This window comes from Aotus nancymaae, unplaced genomic scaffold (assembly GCF_030222135.1).
Source record: "Aotus nancymaae isolate 86718 unplaced genomic scaffold, 86718_ANA_hifiasm-v0.15.2.pri h1tg000053l, whole genome shotgun sequence".
Taxonomy (NCBI): Eukaryota; Metazoa; Chordata; class Mammalia; order Primates; family Aotidae; genus Aotus; species Aotus nancymaae.
Genome location: NW_026988467.1, coordinates 25,480,335 through 25,507,188, shown reverse-complemented (window position 1 = coordinate 25,507,188; position 26,854 = coordinate 25,480,335). Strand labels below are relative to the sequence as shown.

The 26,854-nt window shown below is 48.3% G+C and overlaps 1 protein-coding gene across 5 annotated transcripts in view; it reads right to left on the bottom strand.

Moving 5' to 3' along the window:
• Positions 1-26,854, bottom strand: part of EPB41 (erythrocyte membrane protein band 4.1) — a 224,210-nt gene that overhangs the window by 195,231 nt on the left and 2,125 nt on the right. For 2 of the 5 annotated variants that reach the window (XM_064363576.1, XM_012439839.2), the window contains exon 1: positions 2,550-2,760. The exons of 2 other annotated variants lie outside the window; for them this stretch is intronic. The gene's annotated coding sequence lies outside the window, so the exon portion shown is untranslated. Of the gene's footprint in view, positions 1-2,549; positions 2,761-16,631; positions 16,653-26,854 lie in introns of those variants that run through there. One more of the 5 variants, XM_064363574.1, reaches the window with a different exon arrangement.

Below are 26,854 nucleotides of genomic sequence, written 5' to 3'. Positions count from 1 at the left end.
ACACACACACACACACACACAGATGGCAAAGCAAGGGTTATTACTGAGTAGTTCTATTTGGTTGGACAATACAAGGAATAAGGAAAATAAAGCTGGAAAGGTAGACTGTAGCCATATTGTATAAGAACTTACAAGACATTTGGTATAAAACACTTAGTAAATGTTGGGAGAGGCTGGGTGAGTTGGCTCACATACATCTGTAATCCTAGCACTTTGGGACACCTAGGCAGGAGGATCCCTTGAGCCCAGGAATTGAAGACCAGCCTAGGCAACATAGTGAGACTGTCAACAAAAAATAAAAAGAAATTAGCCAAGCATGGTGGCACACGCCTATAGTCCCAGCTACTAGGGAGGCTGAAGCAAGAGGATCACTTGAGCCCAGGGGTTTGAGGCTGCAGTGAGCCATGATCATGCCACTGCACTCCAGCCTGGGTAACAGATGAGAACTTGTCTGTTTACAAAAAAAAAAACTAGGGGGAAAATTTTGGTAAAACCTACAGATTAAAAACATTTATTTCTAAGCCTGAATTCAAACATACAAGGAAAAATGTATAGTTTTGTTAGAGGAAAGAGGAATCAGACGGTTGGCACTCTGAATTTATATTTAACAATGAGTTCACTTTTTTTTTTTTTTGAGACAGTTTTGCTCTGTTGCCCAGGCTGGAGTGCAGTGGTGCAATCTGGGCTCACTGCAACCTCTGCCTCCCAGGTTCAAGCGATTCTTCTGCCTCAGCCTCCTGACTAGCTGGGATTACAAGCACACACCACCATGCCCCACTACTTTTTTGTATTCTTAGTAGAGATGGGGTTTCACCATGCTGGCCAGGCTAGTCTCAAACTCTTGACCTCAAGTGATCCACCTGCCTTGGCCTCCCAAAGTGCTGGGATTACAGGCGTGAGCCACTGTTCCTGGCCAAGTTCACTTTTAATAGTGGCAAAGATATACTGTACTTGTTTCCCAAGGTATATGAATACTACCTATCTTTACCTTAATTATAAGCTTCTTATAGAAAGCACTCAAATTGACTACTTTGATGCTAACGCAATCTGCTGTTCGGTTATTACATCTATTTTTGAATCTGCCATTTATTGAGTGCTTACTGTATGCCAGATAGCATGTACTCTACATGGATTATATTAACAATACCCCAAACCAAACATTTTACAACTGGCAAAGAACTGATTACACTTTCAATTTACAAAAAAGGAAAATGAAGAGTACATCGAGTTTCCATAAAAAGTAGAGGTTAGTGCTACATCAACAAAATTGGGACGAGAAGAAATATATACAGGCTATATATCCTGCTTTTGATTAAAGGGATTTTTCCGTTTAATCAACTAAAATTTTTGCCAGGACTGAGAATACAGAAAACAACAATGAGCAACAGCATTGACTACAGTACATCCTCAAGAGAGTATAAATCCACTCTAATAATATCCAAGACACAGACACAACCATTTCTTGCAATTTTCCCTAAAAACAGAAGGGAACAAAATAGCAGCTGTGAAATCACCCAGACTACTGAAAAAAAAAAAAAAAAGGAAAAAAACTATCTCCTAATGAGCAACCACATGCAAAAAACAAGTCTCCACAGACTAGTCATTTATGGCAGGGTATAGAGTGCAGTTAGAAAAACAACAGGATGACAATCGCAATCATGTGTCCAGAAACCAGTCCATCAGCAATTTGCTTCACGTGAGATCACTTTCTCTCAAGAGAATGTCTGTTCTTGGGAAACATGACCTTGTTTTGGCAAAACCTCCCCAGGAATAAAGGCCTGCTGGTGCATCTCAGAGGGCGAGCCCAGACCCGGCCTCTCCACAGGTACAGCAGCCCAGCGAGCACGGGGGAAGATTTCCAAGCCGACAGATGCCCGAACTGAAAAAGGAGGTCACGACGCTGAGAGAATAGATTTAACCCTCTGCTCGCTGGGAACCCTGAAGACTAAGGGGGAAAGCGTTTGACTCCCCCGGGTTCGAGGAACGTGTTTTTCAATGATGCAGTTGTCGGTGGCGGGAAGGCCTGCGAAGTCCCGCCTGGGTTCCCTGCAGCCCTGAGATCCCGCCTGGGTTCCCTGCAGCCCTGAGATTCTGCCTGACTTCTGCAGACAGCCCCGCTCCCTCGCCAGGAGGAAATCGCTCCGCGTCTGCACGCAACACCTTCACCGTCCGAAACCTGCGATTCTCCGCATTTGGTTTTCTCCCGAGGCTCCTGCCCACTGCACCGTGGTTGACGCACCCGAGGGGACCGATTTACCCTCGTCAAAAATACACCCCAAGCCTAACTTTCCAAAGCTCCCGCGACGCAACCCCTTCCCCTAGCCTCGGCGGCTCGGGCCGGCCCCTAGCTCCTCAGGCCGCGTTCCGGCTCGCGCCCTGGCGTGCGCACGAGGCCCCTCCGCGGGAGAGCCCGCGCCCCGGCCCGGGGCCTGTAGGGGGCTGCAGACAAAGAGGCTGCAGCGCCGCCGCGGCCGCCAGGACCGTCCCCACGGGGACAGCTCCACGCCCCCCGCCCCGTCTCCCGCGCCGCCGCCGCTGCCTAGCCTCACCGGTGGCTCCGGGGCCGGGCTCCCGCGCCCCTCGCTGCTGCAGCCAGACGAACAATGGCAGGAGGAGGCGCCGGCGTCCCAGGCTCGGGCCCTCTGCGGCTCGCGGGCCCGCCGGCTGCTGCTGGCTGACTGACTAAACCCACCAGCGGAGGGAGGGAGCGAGCGAGCGAGCGGACTAGCGGCCCTGGCGCGCGCCCTCCCGCCTTCCCTCAGCGAGGCGAGGCCGGCCCGGCCCGCAGCCCGCCCGCTCGCCCGCGCCCCGCCCCCTCGGTTCGCCACAACATTGTAGTAAATTTCTATTGGGTCGCGCCGGAGGGAAGGAGGGGGCCGGGCCCGCGGCCCGTCCACCCATTGGCTGAGGCCAACTTCTAGCTCCTCTTGTTTCCCCCCTCCCCTAGGCCGGTAAGGAGAGGAGAGGGGAAGGAAAAAGAGGAAAAGGCAAGGGGCTGGCCACGTGTGCGCACGCGCAAGCCGAACGCGGTCTGGAGCCGGGGTGTTCCGGGATCCCGCAGCACCCACGTGGGGCCTGAGGCAGCTAGATCCCTGGACGAAGGTGAGATCCTTTCCTCCTGGAGGAGACCCAGATAAGACGCTGAGATTTGGTAGCCTCAGAGAAAGACTTCACATAGAGGTTGTAGCCAGGCCACCCCAACGCTTAGTGACCTCCGGTAAGTCACTCAGCTTCTCTCTGCCTCAGTTTCCCCATCCACTAGTTTGACTGTGTCTAGGCGCCCTTCCCACCCTGACATGCGATGAGACTTTACCTCTCCTACCAGCTGTGTAAGGGCTGAAATGGAAGCTAAGTGTTGAGACCGCGCCAAGATTGAACCTGTCTTCTGCGTTTAAGGATCTTCTAATTCCCCCCTGGCAATCTCAAAATTATAAAGACTTAGCTTCCGAGGTCTGGTCTCCAGATGAACTTAGGGTTGCTCTGACAATTGCTTAGTGTGTCTTTATTTCCTTCCAGAAGTGTCAGAGACTCCATAACCCTTCATACTCTCTGCTAGGCTGGTCTCTGAATAGGCTTCAGACCCACAGTGCAGAAAGAAGGCTTGTTTTAAGCATGATGCCTAGAAAGTAAGATAGGATCTGGTGTTCCATTTTAGAGATGAGGAAACTGAAGAAGAGAGACTTAGACTTGACAGGATAAAAAGCCAGTCAATCTGACAGCAGAGTCTGTAGACACCAACTAGACATTTCTGATATCTCATCACAGCCCCTTCACACTCCCAGCACAGCCTCTAGAAACAGATGGCCTGGGTTACATTCTTAGTCTCCAGACCTTCCTAATTGTTTGATTTTCCCCATGCCTCATTTTTCAACACCATAAAAGGAGATAGATAATATGTCCAAGTAGCTGGGACTCCCACCTATAGTGGGAGACTGAGACAGGAGGATTGCTCAAGTCCAGGAGTTCAAGGCCGCAGTGAGCTGGGATCATACTATTTCACTCCAGCTTGGGCAACAAAGCAAGGCTCCATCTCTAAAAACAAAAATGAGGGTTGGGGAGGGAGAAAGATAATAGTAGTTCCTACCTGATAGAGTTTCTGTAAGAATTAGGCTAAGTGTGGTGGCTCACACCTGTAATCCCAGCACTTTGGGAGGCTGAGGAGGGCAGATCACCTGAGGTTAGGAGTTCAAGACCAGCCTGGCAAACATGGTGAAACCCCATCTCTACTAAAAATACAAAAATTAGCCAGGCGTGGTGGCAGGCACCTTTAATCCCAGCTATTCAGGAAGCTGAGACAGGAGAATCACTTGAACCCAGGAGGGAGAGGTTGCAGAGAGCCAAGATCACACCATTGCACTCCAGGCTGGGCAACAACAGCGAGATTCCGTTTCAAAAAAAAGAATTAAATGAGTTAAAATATGTAAAGGGTTTAGAGCAGTACCTAGCTCAGAGTAAGATCTATGTGTGTTAATTATTACTACTATTTGGAGACTAAAATATGGACTGAGAGGTGTAGAACTGGCAAGTATAATAATATATTTGTTAAGCATGCAATTGTCAGCACTGAGCTGAGCATGTTATGTAAATTGTCTGTTTGAAACATCATAAAAGCCCTTGAAAACCACCTGACTATACCATCTAAAAGCACCCTTGTCCTTGTCCTTGTGCTTTAACTTGCTTCATAGCACTTACCCTACTTGACATTTGACTATATATTTATTATTTACTGTTCCTCTCAAATAAATTGCTGTAATCTAGACCCACTAGACTGCAAGCTCAAGAGGGTAGGAACTGTATCTGTATTCATCTCCCAGAACAGTATACACTCAATAAATATTTGTTGAACCAGTTAATGAATGTCCTCATTTTATATATAAGGAAACTGAGGTAAGGTCAGGTGGCCAGGGTCATTCTGTGTACTAAGGGTGAAGCACCTGTTTGTTTGGGTCTTTTTGTTTTGTTTTGAGACAGAGTTTTGCCCTTGTTGCCCAGGCTGGAGTGCAGTGGTGTGATCTCAGCTCACTGCAACCTCTGCCTTCCAGGTTCAAGCAATTCTCCTGCCTCAGCCTCCGGAGTATCTGGGCATGTGCCACCACGCCTGGCTAATTTTGTATTTTTAGTAGAGATAGGGTTTCTCTGTGTTGGTTAGGCTGGTCTCGAACTCCCTACCTCAGGTGATCTACCCGCCTCGGCCTCCCAAAGTGCTGGGATTACAGGCATGAGCTACCGTGCCTGGCCGCACCTGTTCTTAAATACTCTGGTCTCCTGCCTCAAGTCCTCAGGTTCAGCCATGCTTTTTATTCAGGGTTCTAGTCCTACCACCTCTGTGCCTCAGGCTTCCCTCACCAATCAGACAGGAAAATCTGGTACCATGAAGGATGAAGACGGAAGATCAATCCACCAGTGGCTTACCACTTCTACCACCACCAAGTTATCCAGCAAATTCAGATTCATGAAAACCAATACTCTCTATGCCATGAAGTGCTAGCTATTGACACATCATATTTAAAGATGCTGGCTGGATGCACAGAATGTGTAGCATTTAATAATCATTACCCTGAAAATAAGTAGAGGTCTCAGGCTAAGAGAAAAGGGCTAGACACAAGGCAGGTAAGAACCACTCTGAAATTCAAAGTGCCATGCAGTAGCAATTCAAAATCCACTGGCCCAGGCTTTAGAATCTAGAAGACCTGAATTCCAGTGCTGGCTTTTAATTATTGGCCTGGAGATGAAAGGGCTTTGTAAACTGTAAAATACTATCCACACATGAGGAATTTTTGTTATTTTAAACAAATATCTTCACTTGTTAGGCTAAGTGCCCAATCTCTGAGTGTTGCCAGGCCTATCACATAGTAGGATGTGGGGGTATAAATAAGACCTAATATGAAGGCAGAAAAACTACCTTTACTCTTTGGCCCATCTGCCCTCTCAGACTTCTGCAAACCAGACATCCAGTCCCAGCTCACCCTGAAGAGACTGTCATCAGGTACTAAGGGTAAAGGTCCCAAGCACCATCTCTGAGGCTAATTTCCTAGGCAGAAACAGCTCTGCTCCATGCTCACATCTGGGTGGCGGCTGTGTTATGCTCCAAGCCCCAGGATGGGGTCCCTAAGGGCCATCTCTATCTCGCCTGCCAGCTGATCCCACCATTACCTCCCCACCCCCTACCCCTTGTGTTCCTTCCTAGGGAATACAGGCCCCACTAGCTGCCTATTAGCTCCTGGAGCAGTCAAGGGCGCTAAGCAAAAAAAAAAGGAAAAAAAAGACAGCATGAAAGGGTCTTAATCCTTCCCCACTGCAAACTGAACCCAAGCAAAAGCAAACATCAGCTGCACATAAGAGGGTGAAATTAGATGGTGAAATTAGGTGGTGACCAGTGGGGAAGGCCAGGGAGCACAGATGAGGCCTCAGATGACCTAGCAGAGATGAGATTGGAAGAAAGGGGGGAAGGGTGGGGTTACCATACCCAAATCTGGGACGTGGGCGGATTAGGGACACAGCCGGCCTGAAGCCCAGTGATAGGGCACAGGGAAAATGTTTGTCTGTTGTGGAGGGTGGCAAGAGACTGAAGAAGGCTTTGAAAAGCTGGGCCCACCAGCAAAGTGTTCTGAACAGTACTATTGAATGAAAACTGGTGCTGGTACCAAAAGTACATGAAGAGTAGTGCTTGCCATCCTGTGCATGGCCATAAAAATCACAGTCATTTTAGACTTGTAAACACAAATGATAAATCAAACAGGCTATAATGGGATGGGAATTACCATTCATACAGTGGGATGGGGATTATTTTTACTAGTAGTACTTGAATTGTTCATAGAAAATTTAGAAATACTAGAAAAAATGTAAGTCACCATAAAGCCACCAATCAAAAACAACTACCATCAATATTTTCGAGGGACCTTCCCTTCTAGTAGCTTTTCTTATATGTTTACTTGTTTTTTGAGACAGTGGTCTCACTCTTTTGCCCAGGCTGGTGTGCAGTAGCATGGCCACAGCTCACTATAGCCTTGACCTCCTGGGCTCAAGCAATCTTCCGACCTCAGCCTCCCAAGTAGCTGGGACTACAGGTGTGCCATCATGTCCAGCAAATTTTTTTAATTTTTTGGTAGAGACAGAGTCTCATTGTGTTACCCAGACTGGTCTCGAACTCCTGGCCCCAAGTGATGGGATTACAAGCATGAGATACCACACCCAGCCTTATCTATACTATCTATCTATCATATTTATCTATTTTTGAGACACAGTCTCACTCTGTTGCCCAAGTTGGAGTGCAGTGACATAACCATGGCTCACAGCAGCCTTGGCCTGAGCCTGAGCAGTCCGCCCTCCTCAGCCTCCTGAGAAGCTGGGACTACAGGTGTATGCCACTATGTTTGTAGAGCTGGGACTACAGGTGTATGCCACCATGTTTGTAGAGATGAGGTCTCCCTATGTTGTCCAGGCTGGTCTTGAACTCCTGGGTTCAAGCAATTCTCCCACCTTGGCCTCACAGAGTGCTGGGATTACAAGCATGAGCCACAGCACCTGGCCTTATTTTTATTTATTTAATTTATTTTTTCAAGAGATAGGGTCTCACTCTGTTGCCCAGGCTGGAGTGCAGCTGTGCAATTATAACTCACTGCAGCTCTGCACTCATGGGCTCAAGCAATCCTCCCACCTCAGCCTCCCAAGTAGCTCGGATTACAAGGACAGGCCACTGCACCTAGCTTCTTCTTTGTGTACTTTTCAATGTACATATATTAAATCATATGAAATTGCTGGTTTTATAAGTTATAAATGATTAAATATGGCCAAGTGCGGTGGCTCACACCTGTAATCCCAGGACTTTGGGAGGCCAAGGTGGGTGGATGATGAGGTCAAGAGATCGAGACCATCCTGGCTAACACAGTGAAACCCCGTCTCTACTAAAAATACAAAAAAATTAGCCAGGTGTGGTGGTACGCGCCTGTAGTCCCAGCTACTCAGGAGGCTGAGGCAGGAGAATCACTTAAACCCAGGAAGCAGAGGTTGCAGTGAGCCGAGATCGTGCCACTACATTCCAGTCTGGGCGACAGAGGGAGACTTTGTCTCAAAAAAAAAAAAAAAAAAATCAAATATGAACAATTTCATATGTCTCAACCTAATGCTTTTTTTTTTTTTCGTAAAGACCAAGTCTCACTCTGTAGCCCAGGATGAGTGGCACAATCAGCCTGGTGTCTGGCAACAGAGCAAGACCTCTGTCTCAAAAAATCAAATTATAGTACACAAGGCTACCTGTTCCACTCATGTTTGAGATAAAAGCCAAAGAAACCAGCAGATGCAGTACTTTTATACAATTATTTGTCTTTCATATTTGAAACACGGAGTATGTTTTGACCTCTTCAATAGACTACACCTTGCTTACAAAAATTGTCTTAAAGAGTTTTCCATGCACAGTAAAAGCAATAAACTAAACATGATTAAAATCTGTACATTGGGGCTGCTGTGGAGACATGCCAAGAAACCAGGGGCAGAAGGAAGATAGTTGAAATTGTAAACATGGAGCTGGTGGATAGTTGTTATGGCATTTCTTTAGGCCTTTGAATTCATAGAAGGTTAGAACTGGATAGTCCCTTAAAGATCAGGAGGTCCAAGCTTCTAACTTACAGACAGAGTAGGAAATGGATCCAGAGACTGAAGGTACTTGCCCAAGATCACATAGCACAATGGTGGCAGAGCCCAAATTTGAACCCAAGTCTTCTAACCCCTACTATAGGATTCTGTTCACTGCCTTCTTCCAAGTCCAGCTATATTTGTTCTCCAAAGCCATTCTACAGCCATAAAACCTAGCAATATCTGAGCTGGAAGGGATTTTAGAGATAATGTATTATTAAAAATGATAATAGGTCGAATGCAGTGGCTCACACCTGTAATCCCAGCACTTTGGGAGGCCAAGGTGGGCAGATCACCTGAGGTCAGGAGTTCAAGACCAGCCTGGCCAACATGGTAAAAACCCATCTCTACTAAAAATACAAAAATTAGCTGGGCATGATGGCACGCACCTGTAGTCCCAGCTACTCAGGAGGCTGAGGCAGGAGAATCACTTGAATCCAGGAGGCGGACGTTGTGATGAGATGAGATTATGCCCCTGCATTCCAGCCTAGGCAACAGAGCGAGACTCTGTCCCAAAAAATAATAATAATAACAAGAACTACATTTTGGTTTTTTTTTTTTTTTTTGGAGACAGAGTCTCTCTCTGTCACCTAGGCTGGCATGCAGGCCTGCTGCCCATGCCTGGAGTGCCAGGCACATAGTAAGTACTTTATATGTATTACTGCATTTAGCTTCTTAACAATAATACTTAGGCAACATTATTAGCCTCAAGTACAGTTGAAGAAACTACAGCTTAGTTAAGTCAGGAGCCATGTGGTGGCTCACACCTATAATCCCAACACTTTGGAAGGCCAGGGTTGGAGGATTGCTTGAGGCCAGGAGTTTGAGATTAGCCTGGGGAATATAGTGAGACCCCATCTCTACAAAAAAAATTTTTTTATTTTTTGAGAAGGAGTCTCACTCCATCACTCAGGCCGGAGTGCAGTGGCGTGATCTTGGCTCTGGTTCAAGCAATTCCCCTGCCTCAGCCTCCCAAGTAGCTAGGATTATAGGCGTACGCCACCATGTCCAGTTATTTTTTTTGCATTTTTAGTAGAGACAGGATTTCACCATGTTGGTCAGGCTGGTCTCGAACTCCTGACCTAGTGATCCACCCACCTCGGCCTCCCAAAGTGTCAATATTACAGGCGTGAGCCACCACGCCAAGACAAATAAATTTTTTAATTTAAAAAAAAGGCGATCTGGCGCTAGCTTTGGAGTCTAAGAAAAGAAAAACAAAATAGCCAAGCGTGGTTGCACCTGCCTGTGGTCCCAGCTACTCGAGAGACTGAGGTGGGAGGATCACCGGAGCCTGGGAGGTCTAGGTTGCAGTGAGCTGTGATCACACTACCATGCTCCACCACTTTGTGACAGAGCAAGACTGTCTCAAAAAAGAAAAAAGAAAGGCCAGGCACAGTGGCTCACTCATTGTCAAGGAATGTCTTAACTACCATCCACCAGGTCAACTTTTACTATTTCAACTTTCCTCCCTCTGGCCCTTTTTTCTTGGTATGTCTCCACAGCAACACCAATGCATAGGGGTAATGTAATCCCAGCACTTTGAGAGGCCAAGGCAGGAGGATCACTTGAGCCCAGGAGTTTGAGACCAGCCTGGGCAACATAGTGAGACCCTATCTCTATTTAAAAAAAAAAGAAACAAAGAAAAGTTAGGTGATTTGCCCAATGTCACAGCTTAAACTAGGTCCGTCTGATGCCACTTGTCCTCTACCACATACTGCTTTCATATCACTCAGGAAAGCACTTTGGAAATGATGTGAATGAGTAACATTAACATCTATCCCAAGACCTCAGGGAAAGGCTGTCCTGGTTGCTTCTGATTATAGCCCTGGGACATTCAAGGAGAGACCCACTGATCTGGCCTCCCATGACCCCTCCAACTCCCTTCTCTTACCAGCTGGAGTGAACCTAATGACCCTGATCCAGCAAAGCCTCTGCTCACTCAGCCTTAACCCACTAATTCTCACTAGGGGAGGGAACCCTCAGGCGTAGAGGGTTTCCCAAGAAACAGAGAGGCTCTGTGCCACCTACTAGCTGACCTGCTTCTAAAACTGGTAAAGTCAGCCTGGCCCAACCCTCACTTGAAAGGGGAGTTATAAGTAGAGGGTTTGGGGGTACAGAAATCGCCAGGTTTAACTTGCCCCAAGACTCTCCAAAGCTACTGCTATAGGACAGGTTCTGAGCTGCCCAGCTAGCATTTGACTAACCTCAGTTTCCAAGACTTCTAGTGACTGGGAGCACTTTAGTGGGGAAGAAATTGAGAAATTGGGGCCAGGTGTGGCGGCTCACGCCTATAATCCCAACACTTTGGGAGGCTGAGGCAGGCAGATCACTTGAGGCCAGGAGTTCAACACCAGCCTGGCCAACATGGCGAAACCCCATCTATCTCTACTAAAAATACAAAAAATTAGCCGGGCATGGTGGTGTGTATCTGTAGTCCCACCTACTTGGGAGGTTGAGGCAGGAGAATCACTTGAACCCAGGAGGCAGAGGTTGCAGTGAGCCAAGATCATGCCACTACACTCTACACTCCAGCCTGGGCAACAGAGCAAGACTCTGTTTTAAAATCTCTTTCTTTCTATGTATATAGAAAGAAAGAGAGAAATCATAAGAGAGACTGCAAATAAGTTGCATCCTCAGCACCACCATAAATTTGCTGTATGACTCTAGGCAAGTCACCTACCCTTCATCAGCTCAGCTGCCACAACAAAATGCCGTAGATTTGGTGCTTAAACAACATAAATTTGTTTTCTCACAGTTCTGGAAGCTGGAGTCAGAGATCAGGCCTGGCCAGGTTCTGGCAAGGGTGCTCTTTCTGGCTGGCAGATGGCTACCTTTTTGCTGTGTCCTCAATGGTGGAGAGAGAGCAAGCTTTCTGGTATCTTTTTTTCTTTCTTTTTTTTTTTTTGAGACAGAATCTTGCTCTGTTGCCCAGGCTGGAGTGCAATGGTGTGATCTTGGCTCACTGCAACCTCCACCTCCCAGGTTCAAGCGATTCTCATGCCTCAGCCTCCCAAGTAGCTGAGATTACAGATGTGTGCCACCAGGCCCGACTGATTTTTGTATTTTTAGTAGAGACGGGGTTTTGCCATGTTGGCCAGGCTGGTCTCAAACTCCTGACCTCAAGTGATGCACCTGCCTCAGTCTCCCACAGTGCTGGGATTCCAGGCCTGAGCCACTGAACCCATTGGTGTCTCTTCTTTTTTTCTGAGACACAGTCTTGCTCTGTCGCCCAGGCTGGAGTGCAGTGGTGCAATCTCGGCTCACTGCAACCTCCATCTCCTGGGTTCAAGTGATTCTCATGCCTCAGCCTCCCAGGTAGCTGGATTACAGGCACCCATCAACACGCCTGGCTAATTTTTTGTATTTTTAGTAAAGACTGGGTTTTACCATGTTGGCTAGGCTGGTCTTGAACTTCTGACCTCAGGTGATCCACCCACCTCTGCCTCCCAAAGTGCTGAGATTTCAGGTGTAAGCCACCACACCCAGCCTTGGTGTCTCTTCTTATAAGGGCACTAATACTGTCATGAGGGCCCCCACCCTCATAATCTCATCTTAATTACTTCCCTGATTAATTACTCCTTTTCCAAATACCATTACATTTGAGGTTAGCGCTTCAATATAAGAAAGCAAGAAGGATCAAATGATGTGGAGGGTACAAAGGGTTCTGAAGGTTACAAAGCCTCATACTACACTGAGTATGATTTTTATTTTAAATCTGCTATCAACCAAGCAGAAAGAATCCTCAACCACAAGGGTTTTCCCTCCCTGGAAGTAGGGACACAGTGGTCCTGCCTTTCTTCATCCATCAAACATTTATTGGGGACTGGAGATCCCAGCATGAATAACTCCAGTGGCTCTATAATAACAGTCATCATTATGTTCCCATACATGAGTGATGGCAAGAAAAAGTTTTAAAAAAAAAACTGGACTTTTGAGGCAGGCCGACCTTGGTTCAAATCAGAACTCCACCAGTGAGATGCTATGTGAGTCCAGGCAATTCACTTCCCCTCCCTTCCTTATCTATAAAGTGCAGCTAATATGTGCCAACCACTATACCAAGTGCTTTATATACAATATGTCACTGTACCTTCACAACAGCCCCTTGAGGAAGGTATACTATAATTTCCATGTTACAGATGAAGAAATGGAATCTCAGGCCAGGCACAGTGGCTCACGCCTGTCATCCCAGCACTTTGGGAGGCCAAGGTGGGCGGATCACCTGAGGTCAGGAGTTCAAGACCAGCCTGGGCAGTGAAACCCTGCCTCTACTAAAAACACAAAAATTAGCTGGGCATGGTGGCACATGCCTGTAATACCAGCTACTCAGGAGGCTGAGGCAGGTAAATCACTTGAACCCAGGAGGCAGGGGTTGCCGTGAGCCAAGATCACGCCACTGCACTCCAGCCTGGCGACAGAGTGAAACTCCGTCTCAAAAAACAAAAAAAAAAGAAAAAGAAATAGAGTCTTAGAGAAGTGAAAAACTTGTCCAGGATCACCCAGCTAGTAAGTGTCAGAGTTAGAACCGAAACCCACATCTACCGGCCCTGTTGCTAGTATTCTTTTTACAGATTGCCTGCATTGCCACGATGGTCATTATCACAATACCAGCAAATATGTGCAGAGTACCAGCTAAGTACCTAAGTACTTTACCTGCATTCTCTTATTTAATTCTCACAACAACCCTCTAGAGTGAGTACTATTTTAGCCCCATTTTATAGCTTTGGGAACTGACCTCAGAGAGGTGAAGTGATTTGCCCAGTGTCACACAGCTAGGAAGGGGTATGGTTGGGAAGTCAGCTGTGTGTGAGTCTAGAACCCAACTCCTTGCTCATGACACTATCTTGCCTCTCTTCCCTAGTGAGGTCAAGCAGACGTCTTTATCTCTGTTTGACAGATGAGAAAACTGAGGCCCAGCAAGAGGCAGTGACGTGCCTAAGAACACATAGCAAGTCAATAGCTACACAGAGACTTAAGCTCAGGCTCCTGAGTCTCAAACCCAGGATAATTTCCTCCACTTATAATCTTGAGCATCAGAAAATGCCCCTGTCCACTAGACATTTGGAAACCTATACCTACCTCCCCTGAGGGTGTGGGGAACGAAACCCCCTGTGTACCAGGCCAGGCATTGACAGCCAGGGGTCTTGGATGAAAACATTGCAGGATACTGTCTGAGAAAACAGCAGTCGAGCTGGTGACCCAAGTGCCCCTAGCTTTGGGCACCTCCATCTTGGTCTCCCTACATCATGGACCCCGAGCTGGGAAGGGGAGAGTTCCAGAGGAAGCTGCTCCAAGCCTAAGTTCCCACTGTCTAGCACAGCTCTCTCCTGTGATTTCTGCTGAAAAACAAAAAGCTCGATCCTCTAGGCCTAAGTGCTAATTACCAATAATGACATAATAACCATTGCGGACCCAACAGCCAAACAGCCCCAACTAGAAATTCTGCAAAGCTCAGGCTCCAGAACAAAAGATTTGGGCACTCCAATTGAAACTGATGCCCTGGCAGAAAATACCAGACGCATTCAGAAGCAAAAGAGCCTCAGAGTGGACTCAGCCAAAGTATGATCTGGCAGATGGAAAGGATGACGACCACTCACTCTTTCTTTCACTCATACATTTATTGAGACTCTACTGTATGCTCAATATATTCCTAGATCCAGAGAAAATAGGCTTCATGTCGTTATTAGTTTACTCCACAAATATTTACTGAGCACTTCCTATGCACCACGCACTGTTCTAGGTACAAGGGATATAACACTGAATAATACAGACAAAAATCACCATCATCATGGAGCTTACTATTACAATGGGAGGAGAGACAATAAACAAATAATACAGTATGTCAAAGAGTGATAAGTGCTATGGATAAACATAAGCAGAGAGTGCTGAGGTTAGAGGACAGAAAGGCGTTACAATTTCAGTAAGATAGGAAGCCGGGTGTGGTGGCTCACACCTGTAATCCCAGCACTTTGGGAGGCCGAGGCGGGCAGATCACCTGAGGTCAGGAGTTCAAGACCAGCCTGGCCAACATGGTGAAACCCCGTCTCTACTAAAAATACAAAAATTAGCCGGGTGTGGTGGCACATGCTTGTAATCCCAGCTACTCAGGAGGCTGAGACAGGAGAATCCCTTGAACCCCGGAGGAGGAGGTTGCAGTGAGCCAAGATTGCACTACTGTACTCCAGCCTGGGCAACAGAGCAAGACTCCATCTCAAAATAATAATAATAATAAATAAAAAGATAGGAAAGGTCTTATTGAGAAGGTGACATTTAAACAAAAAATTTAAAGAGATGAGAGAACAAGCTACAAAAGTGTCTGGGGGTAGTGTTCTGGGCCAAAGGACTCGCAAGTGCAAAGGCCCTGGGGTGGAAGTGTGCTTGATGTGTTCAAGCACTTGCCTCTAATCTTTAACAGCTGAGGGGCCTGCTGGGGAAGGACTCAGACACAGACTAGTGTACTTAAACTCTCGTTAGCCTCAGGACAACCCGGGAGGTAACATTTTGCCCACTATTCTCACCATTTTATGAACAAAGGAGTGAGAAGGGAAGTAAATGATCTAACCAGGCACAGTGGCTCATGCCTGTAATCCCAGAATTTTGGGAGGCTGAGGGGGCAGATAACCTGAGGTCAGGAGTTCAAGATTAGCCTGGCCAACATGGTGAAACCCCATCTCTACTAAAAATACAAAAATTAGCCAAGTGTAGTGGCGCATGCTTATATTCCCAGCTACTTGGGAGCCTGAGGCAGGAGGTTCGCTTGAACCTGGGAGGCAGAGGTTACAGTAAGGCAGGATCATGCCACTGCACTCTAGCCTGGGCGACAGAAGAAGACTCCATCTCATAAATAAATAATCCCACATCACACAGCTAGAATAGGCAAGTCTGTCTGACTCCACCTTTCTGCGGCCAGTCTCTGGCCCATCTGTGGAAACCCTAAATATTTATCAAGTGAATGAATGACTCAATCAATCCTGTACATTGCTCAAGTCCTTCCTTCCTTCTCAATGAACTCTTTTATAGCTTCTTGTTATCTCTACTGATCACAGAATGACAACAACAATAATAATTCCAACATGTCAGCTATGGACTGAGTACTTTATACAGATTATTTAATTGAGCTCTTAAATTATCCTATGAGAAGATGCTAATATTTTTCCCATGTTATAAGGGAAAAAACTGAAGCTCACTTAGGTAAAGCAACTTGTTAGAGGTCCCACAGCTGGTAAGGGGTGAAGCTGGGATTTAAACCAAAGTCTGTCTGCTCATAAATCCCTACTTTTAATCCTGTAGTATTAGTAGAAACCTCTGACCTCAATCCATCCCCTTCCTTTTTAAATCAGAAAATGAAGGCTCAGAAAGGGCAGCTGATTTGCCCAAGATCTCACAGCATGAAGAGCTAGGAAGGCGGGTGTTCCTTTCGCTCTACCATTTTTGGGGCTGTGAACCAGGTTTCTCTTTTGGGCCTATTTCCCAGCCTCTTTGGAAGTCTTCAAGTCATCCTAGCTCCCAAGGATGGTTCCAAGGAGTTCACAGTCCATCACTGTCCCCCCAGCCTAAGCCTGGATGGCATGGGGCCCTTTCTACTCTCTGCTTTTCCAGAGGGCCTAAGGGCATCATAGGCTGCAGAAAGGAAACTGTCTTGGATGGGGCCAGAGTGTCCCAGGAAAGGGGGAAGAGGGGAAGGAAATGTTAACAGATGCTGAGCCTCCTGCTTTAAAACTGGCTTATCAGGTGGCATTTGTTCAATAGAAACCATAGCAGATACTCCAAGTCCCTAGATCAGGAAGGGGCAGGGCAGAAGAAGTGTTTAAGAGGCAGCAGCTATAACAATAGCTTCCTGCCACTGAGGACTCACTAGGTGCTTTCTGTACATTATTGCCGATCCTCATGGTAAAACAGTGCCCCTCTACAGTGGAAGAAACTGAGGCTCAGAGAGGTAAAGTGACAGCCAAGTCCACTGTACCACATGCATCTATGGGACAGTGCACAGAGGGTCTGGAGACCTGGGTTTCTACTGTGTCTCCTTGCGCCGACAGCTACTTGCTCTGATCTGAGGTCCCTGTGTCTGTTCCAGAAGGGATTTGGTGGCTAACGTCTGTTGCATGATCCAGAAGGCTGAGGGATCCAGCTCTGCCTTGACCGCTGGGCTTCCAGACAGACTGCACATCACACTCGTCTCGCAAGCAACAGAAAAAAAAGGCCTGCTTATCCACTCCCAGGAAAAAAATAAAGCTATTTTCTAAATATGCGTCCCTATTTCAGGGCTGCTGCTGGCTTTGGCCTCCAGCTAGGGCAGGGCCTCTAGTGCAGAGGGTGGGAGGGTGCCCAGGCCTCAGGACTGAGAATCCTGGGGCCCAAGGCCAAGGTGGGCAAGGGGCAGGAGGGGAGCCAGCTTGGCAGTGGGCCAGGATCCCCCCTGGAGACTTGGTCTTGTTTCTTAATCTTTTCCTTCCTTTCTTGGCCAGAACAGGCTGCCAGGAGAGGCAGGGGAAGCAGTGGGTGGGGCCAAGGAGATTGAGGAGTCTAAATAATGATGGTTTAATTAGCTCCTGTTTATGGGTGCACAATACATGTAGACACTGGGCCTGGCCATTTGTGGGGATTATCTCACTGAAGCCTCCGCCCTTCCCTGGGAGGAAGGCCTGCTGTTCCCACTTTACTGAGGTAGAAACTGAGGGGTAGACAGAGGAAGTGAGTGACTGGGGACCACATGGCTTTTCAGTGGCAGGGCTGCCAGTGCTCCCAGGTTATTGACTCCTGAGAGAGGCAGCCACTTGATCTGGCTGGGGTGGTGGAGAGGAGGGGAGAAGCTGGGGACTCCCCAAAGCCCTGCCTGGCTTGGGCCCTGCTTCCCTGATCAGCCTCATCCCCTGTCACTGCCTGCCTCTCCCTTTGTGATCCAGCCATACCAATGACAGTGCTCATCTATCCCGAGCACAGTATGCAGGCTTGAACTTTGACACATCCTGTTCCCTGTACCTAGAAAGTTGTTCCCGCCATTGCCTGCCTAGAGAGCTCTTACTCATCCTTCAAAGCTCAGCCTAGCTCTTTTCCCCAGATTCCCTGAAAGAGTTAAGCTGCTCCCCTGGGCTCGTTCTGCAAATGGCGTTTCGTCCATAAGGAGCAGGAACCCTGTGTGGGTCACCTTTGTGTCCCCAGAACCTAGCATGTCAGTTCTCAATAAATGTTTACTATCTCTAGTTGTATTTTATCACTGAATCTTTGAGGCAAGCAAAACAGGTTTTCTTATTCTCACTCTCAAGGCAAGGAAAAGGAGGGCAAGAGAGAGGGAGTGATGGGACTTCTTTCTTTCTTTCTTTTCTTCTTTTCCTTCCCTTCCTTTCCTCCCTTCCCTTCCCTTCCTTCTTTCCTTCTTTCCTTCCTACATGGGTCTCGCTTTATCACCCAGGATGGAGTATAATGGTGCAATCACAGCTCACTGCAGCCTCATCCTTGTGGGCTCTCAGGGATCCTCCCACCTCAGCCTCCCAAGTAGTTGGAACATCAGGCACACACACAATGCCCAGCTGATTTTTGTATTTTTGTAGAGATGGGGTTGCTCCATGTTGCCTAGGCTTGTCTTGAACTCTTGGGCACAAGTGATCCTCCTGCCTCAGCCTCCCAAAGTGTTAGGATTACAGGTGTGAGCCACCACGCCTGGCAATCCCTGAGGTCCCACAGACATTCAGTAACACTGGTAGGTCTAGAACCCAGGGCTTTTCTGCACCACACAGCTCCTGGCTGGCTCCCACACCAAAGAGGTCTCATCCCTACCAGACCTACCAGGGTCACCACAAGGGACCCCCAAGATAGGAGTGGGAGCCCTGGGCCCTGGTGGCCACAGGCTTTGCCCTAGTGTCCAGCTTAGATATAACTGCTGCCTGGGAAGCTGAGGGGAAAGGTAGTGAGAGCAGTTGAATGGCTTTTACCCTCAACCCAGCTCCCCCTCCTCCTCCCAGATCTGTCCCTCAGCCAGAGACCCCAGTGGGCCCATTGGCCCCAGGCCCCAAGATCTCTCTGGCCCTCTCCTCTCCTCCGTGGCCGCTGTAATTCATTCTCATGCCCTGCTGGCTCTGCCTCCTGAACAGACTTCCTGTTGCCCACTGCTCCCATCCCATGGCACAGTCCCCAGCCCAAGATCTCGGCATCTCTCGCCTGGACAGTTCCCCCTGCCCCTGTCCCTGCCCCTCCCTGCTTAATATCCAGTAGCTCCCCATTGCTATGGGTCAAGTCCTCTTCACTGGGTCTTGAGCCTGTCGCTTCAGCTGCATTCCCCTAAGTGCAGGTCACGTCTCTGTACCTTGGCACATGCAGTTCCTTCCATTAGAATCTCCTTTCCTTCCTTCTGCCTAAGAATACCTATTCGATAAAGGTGGAGTTGGTAGTTTCTGGATCCTTGTTCCCAACTAGACTCTGAGCTCCTCATGGGGAAGGTGGGGAAGGACCACACAGATTCATCCCTGGGCCCCATGCCCAGTACAGGGCCTGACACAGAGGAAAAGCAGATGACTAGGAAAGGGAGGTACGTTCTTACTTCCACAAGGCCGCCTCCCTCCCTTCACGTGCCTTAGGGGCTGCTATTCACCCATCCCCAGCGGCTCTCTCCCAGACCTGGTCTCTCCTATCCCAAGAGGAATATCTTTATAATCCCCAAAGAATGTTCATAATTATAATAATAACAACAACCATTGTTACTATTTGTTGAATGCTCACGTGGGCCTCTTATTTAATACTCACAAGAAGTCTAAGAGGTAGGTAGTTATCTCCACTTTACAGGTAAGGAAGCCAAGGCTGCAAGAGGTTAGACATCTTGCCTAAGGTCACACAACTGGTAAATAATAGGTACAAGATTCAAAGCCGGGCCTGGCTGACCCTCGAGCACCAGGCTGTCCAGCCTTCTCCTGTTTTCTATTATCTTTTCTCTTTAAACTCTTACAGCAGCAGGCCTGGGTGTGGGTGCAGCGTGTGTGCGTGAATTTATTCATCTGACAAACATGCCAGTAGCTCCCACCAGCCCCGTACTGGTCACTGGAGATGGACAAAGAGAATTTAGATGTGGACTCTGCCTCCCTGGGGGAGATAAGAGAGTTTCACACTAAGAATTTGGGCCTTGGGGCCAGGTGCAGTGACTCACACCTGTAATCCCAGCACCCTGAGGTGAGGAGTTTGAGAGCAGCCTGACAAATACGGTAAAACCCCATCTCTACTAAAACTATAAAAATTAGCCAGGCGTCATGGCACATGTCTGTAGTCCCGGTTACTTGGGAGGCTGAGACAGGAGAATCATTTGAACCCGGGAGGCGGAGGTTGCAGTCAGCCAAGAACACACCACTGCTCTCTAGCCTGGGCAACAGAGGAAGACATCATCAAAAAAATAAATAAATAAATAGAATTTGGACCTTGGAGTGAGCTTGGGTCTGAGCCCCAGCTGCAACCCTAAAGAACTGTGGAATTCTGAGTGACTCACTTAACTTACCCAGTGCCATGAAGTGGGGATGATAATGCCTGCTTGAGAGGGTCTCCTAGGTCACTAGGAGGAGTGTGTGAGATAATGTGTCTGAAATAGCACATAACCTTCCCAGCCCCTAAGAAACAGTCAATAAATGGCAATAATATACATGATGACTAGAGAGTCCCGGGCTCCCTGGGCCACAGTGAGATGTATTTCTCCAGGGCCCTCCCTAGAGCCACCTCAGCCAGAGCCCAATAACAATAGGGATAATAATGCCTAATCTGCTTGTTTTCTAATTAAAGAGTTCTTCAAGGGAGATGCCTTTTAATAACCTACTTTACAGGTAAGGCAACCAAGGCAGAGAAGGGGTTACGGAACTAAGTCACACAGCAAGAGTGGTTGAGCTGGAACCTCCACTCAGCTCCTCCCACACCAGGCAGAGCCCAACCCTAGTCCCAGGGCCCTGGTCAGCCTGCTGGGAAGTTCAGGGGCTCCTGGGATTCCAGTCCCAGCTGGGTGAGAAGTTAAAAGTAGGCTTGTAATCCTAGCACTTTGGGAGGCCGAGGCGGGTGGATCACAAGGTCAGGAGTTCAAGACCAGCCTGGCCAACACAGTGAAACCCTGTCTCTAATAAAAAATATAAAAATTAGTTGGGCTTGGTGGCGGGCGCCTGTAATCCCAGCTACTTGGGAGGCTGAGGCAGGAGAATCGCTTGAACCTGGTGGAGGTTGCGGTGAGCCGAGATCATGCCACTGCACTCTAGCCTGGGCAATAGAACTAGAGTCTGTCTCAAAAAAAAAAAAAAAAAAGGAAAAAAGTAGGAGAAAGGAGCCAGAAAGAGGAACACTTAGTCCTCTCCCAGAATTGTAGAATGAGCCCAGAGCTGGGAAGAAACAATTACCAAATGGGGCCCTGTGCTGGGTTCTTCTCATCGACTGCTTCCCACACCTATGCGGGCAAAGTGTTGAGATATATACAACACAGATGAGGTCTCCAAGACTCAGAGAAGAGCATGCGTTGTCCAGGGTCACACAGCTAGGAAAGTGGCAATACTAGAAGGGCAGAGTCCCTCCCTATCTCTCCCATTCTGCCCCAGATCTTCCCAGCTGCCTCTCTCTTCTGATGAAAACTAGAGGCTCGCTGGGCATGGTGGCTCACGCCTGTAATCCTAGCACTTTGGGAGGCTGAGGTGGGTAGATCACCTGAGTCAGGAGTTCAAAACCAGCCTGGCCATCATGGTGAAACCCCATCTTTAAAAGAAAAAACAAAAAAACTAGAGGCTCTGTCACTCCCTTCCAGGAAGTCCAGTTGCCCAGGCCCCTCTCTGTGCTGATTGATACGTGCTGGGTTCTCGGCCCCTTACTAACTGCAGAGGACCCAGAGCTCACTTTACCAGAGCCCTGGTCCCCAAGAAAGTCACAGTCTATTGAGCAAATAGGGGATTCACATTCACTGAGCCCCTATCATGCTGGGCCCTTTATATCTATTAGCCATTTAATCCAAAACCAAGCGCATTGATAGGTGTACCGTAAACAGTCAATAAATATCTTCATTCCTTTGGAAACATTCATTGAGCACCTACTATGTGCTACTACACCCTAAGTGCTGGAGATATAGCAGTGAATAGATGAACAAAAATCCCTGCCTTTGTGGGGCTTACATGGATAAAAGAACAAATAAACTTGTGTCCCGTAAGTATTCATTTTTTTATCTTGCAGACGTGAAAATGAGATGCAAAGAATCACCCAGCTGTAAGTGACAGAAAAGGATTCTATTCCAAGCCAGTCTGCCCCAAAGGCCTTTGCACTGTACTATGTGACCAAAAAATCAGCACCCAGTGTGTTTAATTGGTAGGCCCTGCTTGTGGTAGGACCCTAACTTCACAGACAGCCCTCTCCCAGCGTTTCTGCCCCTAACACCGGGCATCTCTTTAAGCTTCCCAGCGGCCTCAGAGCCACAGGACGCGCATTAAAATCAGCTCACGTGGCAGTCGTTAAGTCAAACCATTACTCACCCAGAAGCAGCCGTTGGGGGTCACGCAGTCAGTCCAGGAGAGGCCATGGAGCCATCACCGCGGTGGCGCATGGAAGCAAAGAACAGCAGTGAGACACACAGCACAGCCAAGAACAAGCCCTTGGGGCCCCTTCTTCAGCCAGGGCCTGGGCCAGGAGGGAACCCTGCCCTCCCTCTGCCTATGGGGTCTTGCTGGGGCAGACACCCTAGTCAGCAACAATCTGATAATCCACCCTCAGCTCATCAGGCCTCCAGGGCCCAGCCCACTAGAGGCAACAGAATCCCTGTGAACAAACATTAATTGAGCTCCTGCTGTGTGCCAGGAGTTGGGGATACAGTCTGAAGAAGACAGACATGGCCCCTCCCCTTATGGAGCCTACAATGCAGTGGGGAGCCAATTATGTAAATAACTACTGAATTACAACTGTGATGAGTGCGTCAAGGAGACTTTAAGAACTTGGGCCAGCCTGGCGCAGTACATCACACCTATAATCCCAGCACTTTGGGAGGCTGAGGTGGGAGGATTGTTTGAGCTCAGGAGTTCAAGACCAACCTGGGCAACAAGGCGAAACCCCATCTCTACAAAAAATACAAAAATTAGCTGGGTGTGGTGGCATGCCGCTATAGTCCTAGCTACTTGGGAGGCTGAGGTAGGAGGCTCCCTTGAGCTCAGGAGGTTGAGGCTGCAGTGAACTGTGATCACTCTATTATACTCTAGCCTGGGCAACAGAGTGAGACCCTGTCTCAAAATAAAAGAACCTGACACCTATAATCCCAGCACTTTAGGAGGCCGAAGCAAGCAGAACAATTGAGGTCAGGAGTTTGAGACTAGCCTGGCCAACATTGTGAAACCTCATCTCTACTAAAAATACAAAATTAGCCAGGCATGGTGGCAGGCACCTGTAATCCCAGCTACTCAGGAGGCTAAGGCACAAGAATTGCTTGAACCTGGAAGGCAGAGGTTGCAGTGAGCCAAGATCGCACCACTGCACTCCAGCCTGGACAACAGAGTAACACTCTATCTTGAAAAAAAAAAAAAAAGAACGTGGGCAAATCCTGACTTTACTATTTATGGCTCTACCTTTTGTGACATTGGGACCATTTTTTAAATTTCTCTATGCCTCATTTATTCATCTGCAAACTGGAGATAGTATTAATATCCATCTTGCAGGGTTGATGTGAGGATTACATGAGTTAATACATGTAAAACATCTGAACAATGCTTTTTTTTTTGAGGAGTGGGGCGAGGGACAGAATCTCGTTCCTGTTGCCCAGGCTGGAGTGCAGCGGTGCTATTTTGGCTCACTGCAACCTCTGCTTCCTGGGTTCAAACGATTCTCCTGCCTCAACCTCCCAAGTAGCTGGGATTATAGGTGGCCACCACCATGCCCAGCTAATTTTTTGTATTTTTAGTAGAGACGGGGTTTCACCATGTTGGCCAGTCTGGTCTCGAACTCCCGACCTCAGGTGATCCACCTGCATCGGCCTCCCAAAATGCTAGGATTACAGGTATGAGCCACCACTTGCCCAGTCAGTGGTGTTATTCTTAGGTCTTCTCTCCAGCACAACCCCAGGATAAAGAGGAGCTGTCAGAAATGCTCTCCACCACCACAAACACGCACACACAACTGTAGCTTTGGACTGAAAAATAACCAGCAACCACATTCTCACCTGATTCTACAAATGCCTCACCTCCTTTAACCTTCACAAAAACCCAGGAAGTGGCCAAAGGATAAATTATTACTACTCCCACTTTAAAGATGAGGACAGTGAGATGAAGGGACTCTTTCCTGTGTCCTCAGGGGTGCCACTTCACACCTCCAAGCCTAGTTAAGTGGCCAACCCAGGATTCTAGCTCATATCTGCCTGGATTTTGTTCTCCGAGTTTTTTCTTGATTTGTTTCCTTTCAGTCTCTAGGTACTGGCTGCACAGACAAGCCTTTGAACCTCTCCAACCTCAGTCTCTTCAACTGAATGGCTGTCAAACAGCTGGCCGAGGATCCGAGCTGTTCCTGACCCAAACTCTTCCTTCACAGACTCAGTCGCTGTCACTCCAAGCCCTCCTCTTACCCTTTATCCTATTGCTGACCTCAGCCACTAACCCAGGGGTCAAGGAATGTCTACACTCATTTAAGTCTATGCTTTACAGACGGGGAAACTGAGGTCTAAAGTTGGCCACATACCCAAGGTTGCCTTTCAGTGCCCAGTCTTGCACCTGGGCAGCAGCTGGGTGTGGCTGCCCTCTGGGGAAACCCCTAGTGGGCCCTGCCTGACCTGTACGTTGCTCCCTCTGCCCCTTTCTCTCTACGCTGGGCCCAGGTGCCACCCAGCATAGGCAGGACAGCTTGTTCCCCAGCTCCCCGGCCTCAACATCCCAGAGCTCAGAGCTTACTCCAGCAGGGGTCAAACAGTTCCACAGGTAAGGGCTGAGCAATGTGGGCACCTCAGTACCCATGGGGTGGAGGCTCCCACTCTTAGTCTGGGCTTTGGAGTTGAACCTAAGTTCAAATCCCAGCTCAGCCATTTCCCAGCTTTGTGACTTTGGTCAAGTCTGTTCAGCTCCCTAAACCCCTGCAAAACAGGAAGAATATTTCCCTCATGAGGTTGTAAGGATTGAATGAGTTAATGCAGCATATTAAAGGCTTAGAACAGAATGCTGTGCATAGTAAGTGCTTAATAGGCAGTGGTTGTAATTATGATTAGAGAACACAGGCCAAGAACAGGGCCTGTGGGCCCATCATACTCAGCCTTCATCTTGTTCCATCCTATCCCCTCATGTGGGGTGAGGGTAGGGGATAGACTAAGTCCCAAACCAGGTCCTGAGGCTATAGTAATAGGTGCTGGAAGACCCATGGAGACTTTAGACTTATCTCCCCTACTCATTTCAAGGAAAGGGAAACTGAAACCCAGAGAAAAAAGTGACTAGCCTGCAGACTATAAAGAAATGGAATCCTGTCCCCTTTAATAAATATCAGAATCAGCCAGGTGTGGTGGCTCATGCCTGTAATCCCAGCACTTTGGGAGGCCAAGGTGGGCGGATCACAAGGTCAGGAGATCAAGATCATCCTGGCTAACATGGTGAAACTCTGTCTCTACTAAAAATACAAAAAATTATTAGCCGGGCATGGTAGCACTTGCCTGTAGTCCCAGCTACTCAGGAGGCTGAGGCAGAAGAATCGCTTGAACCCAGGAGGTGGAGGTCACAGTGAGCCAAGATCATGCCACTGCACTCCAGCCTAGGCAACAAAGCAAGACACCATCTCAAAAAATAAAAATAAAAATAAATATCAGAGGCTGGGTGCAGTGGCTTGTGCCTGTGATACCAACACTTTGGGAGGCCGAGGCGGGTGGATCACAAGACCAGGAATTCAAGACCAGCCTAGTCAACATGGTGAAACCCCATCTCTACTAAAAATACACACACACACACACACACACACACACACACACACACACACAAATTAGTGGTACATGCCTGTAATCCCAGCTACTTAGGAGGCTGAGGCAGGAGAATGCTTGAACCCAGGAGGTGGAGGTTGTGGTGAGTGGAGATCGTGCCATTGCACTCCAGCCTGAGTGACAGAGCAAGACTCCATCTCAAAAAAATTAATTAAATAAAAATAAATAAATAAATATCAGAATCAGCCAGATGTGGTGGCTCATGCCTGTAATCCTAGCACTTTGGGAGGCCAAGGCAGGCGGATCATCTGAGGTCAGGAGTTCGAGACCAGCCTGGCCAACATGGCAAAACCCTGTCTCTACTAAAAATACAAAAATTAGCCAGGCGTGGTGCCAGGTGCCTGTAATCCCAGCTACTTGGGAGGCTGAGGCAAGAGAATTGCTTGAACCTCGGAGGTGGAGGTTGCAGTGAGCCAAGATCGTACCACTGCACTCCAGCCTGGGTGACAGAGCGAGACTCTGTCTCAAAAAAATAAAATTAAATTAAACTAATATCAGAATATTAGGCCCCGGGAAAATTCTGGACTCCCCTATCCCCAGGAACTGTCATCCAGACTCATTCTGCAAATCCCTAACAAATCTCAGGCCACCATAACTCTATGGTGAGTCCTCTGTGAGTATCCTGTTCAGCTCTGTGGCTGGCAGACCTGTATATGGTGCACAGCAGGTGCTCAAGAAAGGCTTAGAGAATAACCAATGAAGTTCGGTCTGGTTCCACATCTCTGCTTAGGATTCCTTTCCAGGAGTCTCTCCTTGCATCTCCCCTCCTCACTCCCACCCCAGCCTCGGTCTACCCTGCAGCCTAGGTACCATGGGCTGGGCCCAGCTTCAGCCAACAGAGGTCTGGGCCTCCTCAGGGCCTGCACAGCGTCAGCAGCTTCCTAGCCAGACTGGGATGTTCCTGCCCAGCACGGCCAGCCAGGCTGCTGGCCATGGTCCATTCTGCAGAGAGGGTGCCAACCCTGCCCTGCCAGGGCTCCACCCACACTGGTCTAGGGAGTAAGGTGGCCTGGGAGCTTCTGTTGGCACCTGGGATCTACAGGAGGGAGGCCAGCCCTGGTCTAGGAGGTGCAGGGATGGGCCAATCAGGAGACAGCTGGGTGTGGGGCCTCGTGGCCTCAGTGAGTGCCACCCACATACTCAGGTACTCCACCCATGCCCCATGTTGCTGGGACCTGGCAGGTGGTGCCTGACTCTCCTGTACATACAGGGGAAACCTCAGGGCTTCCCCACTCCATTCCCTTCTTAAAACACACTACTGGCCCGATCTCAGACCAGGTACCATTCCAGTCTGCATACACA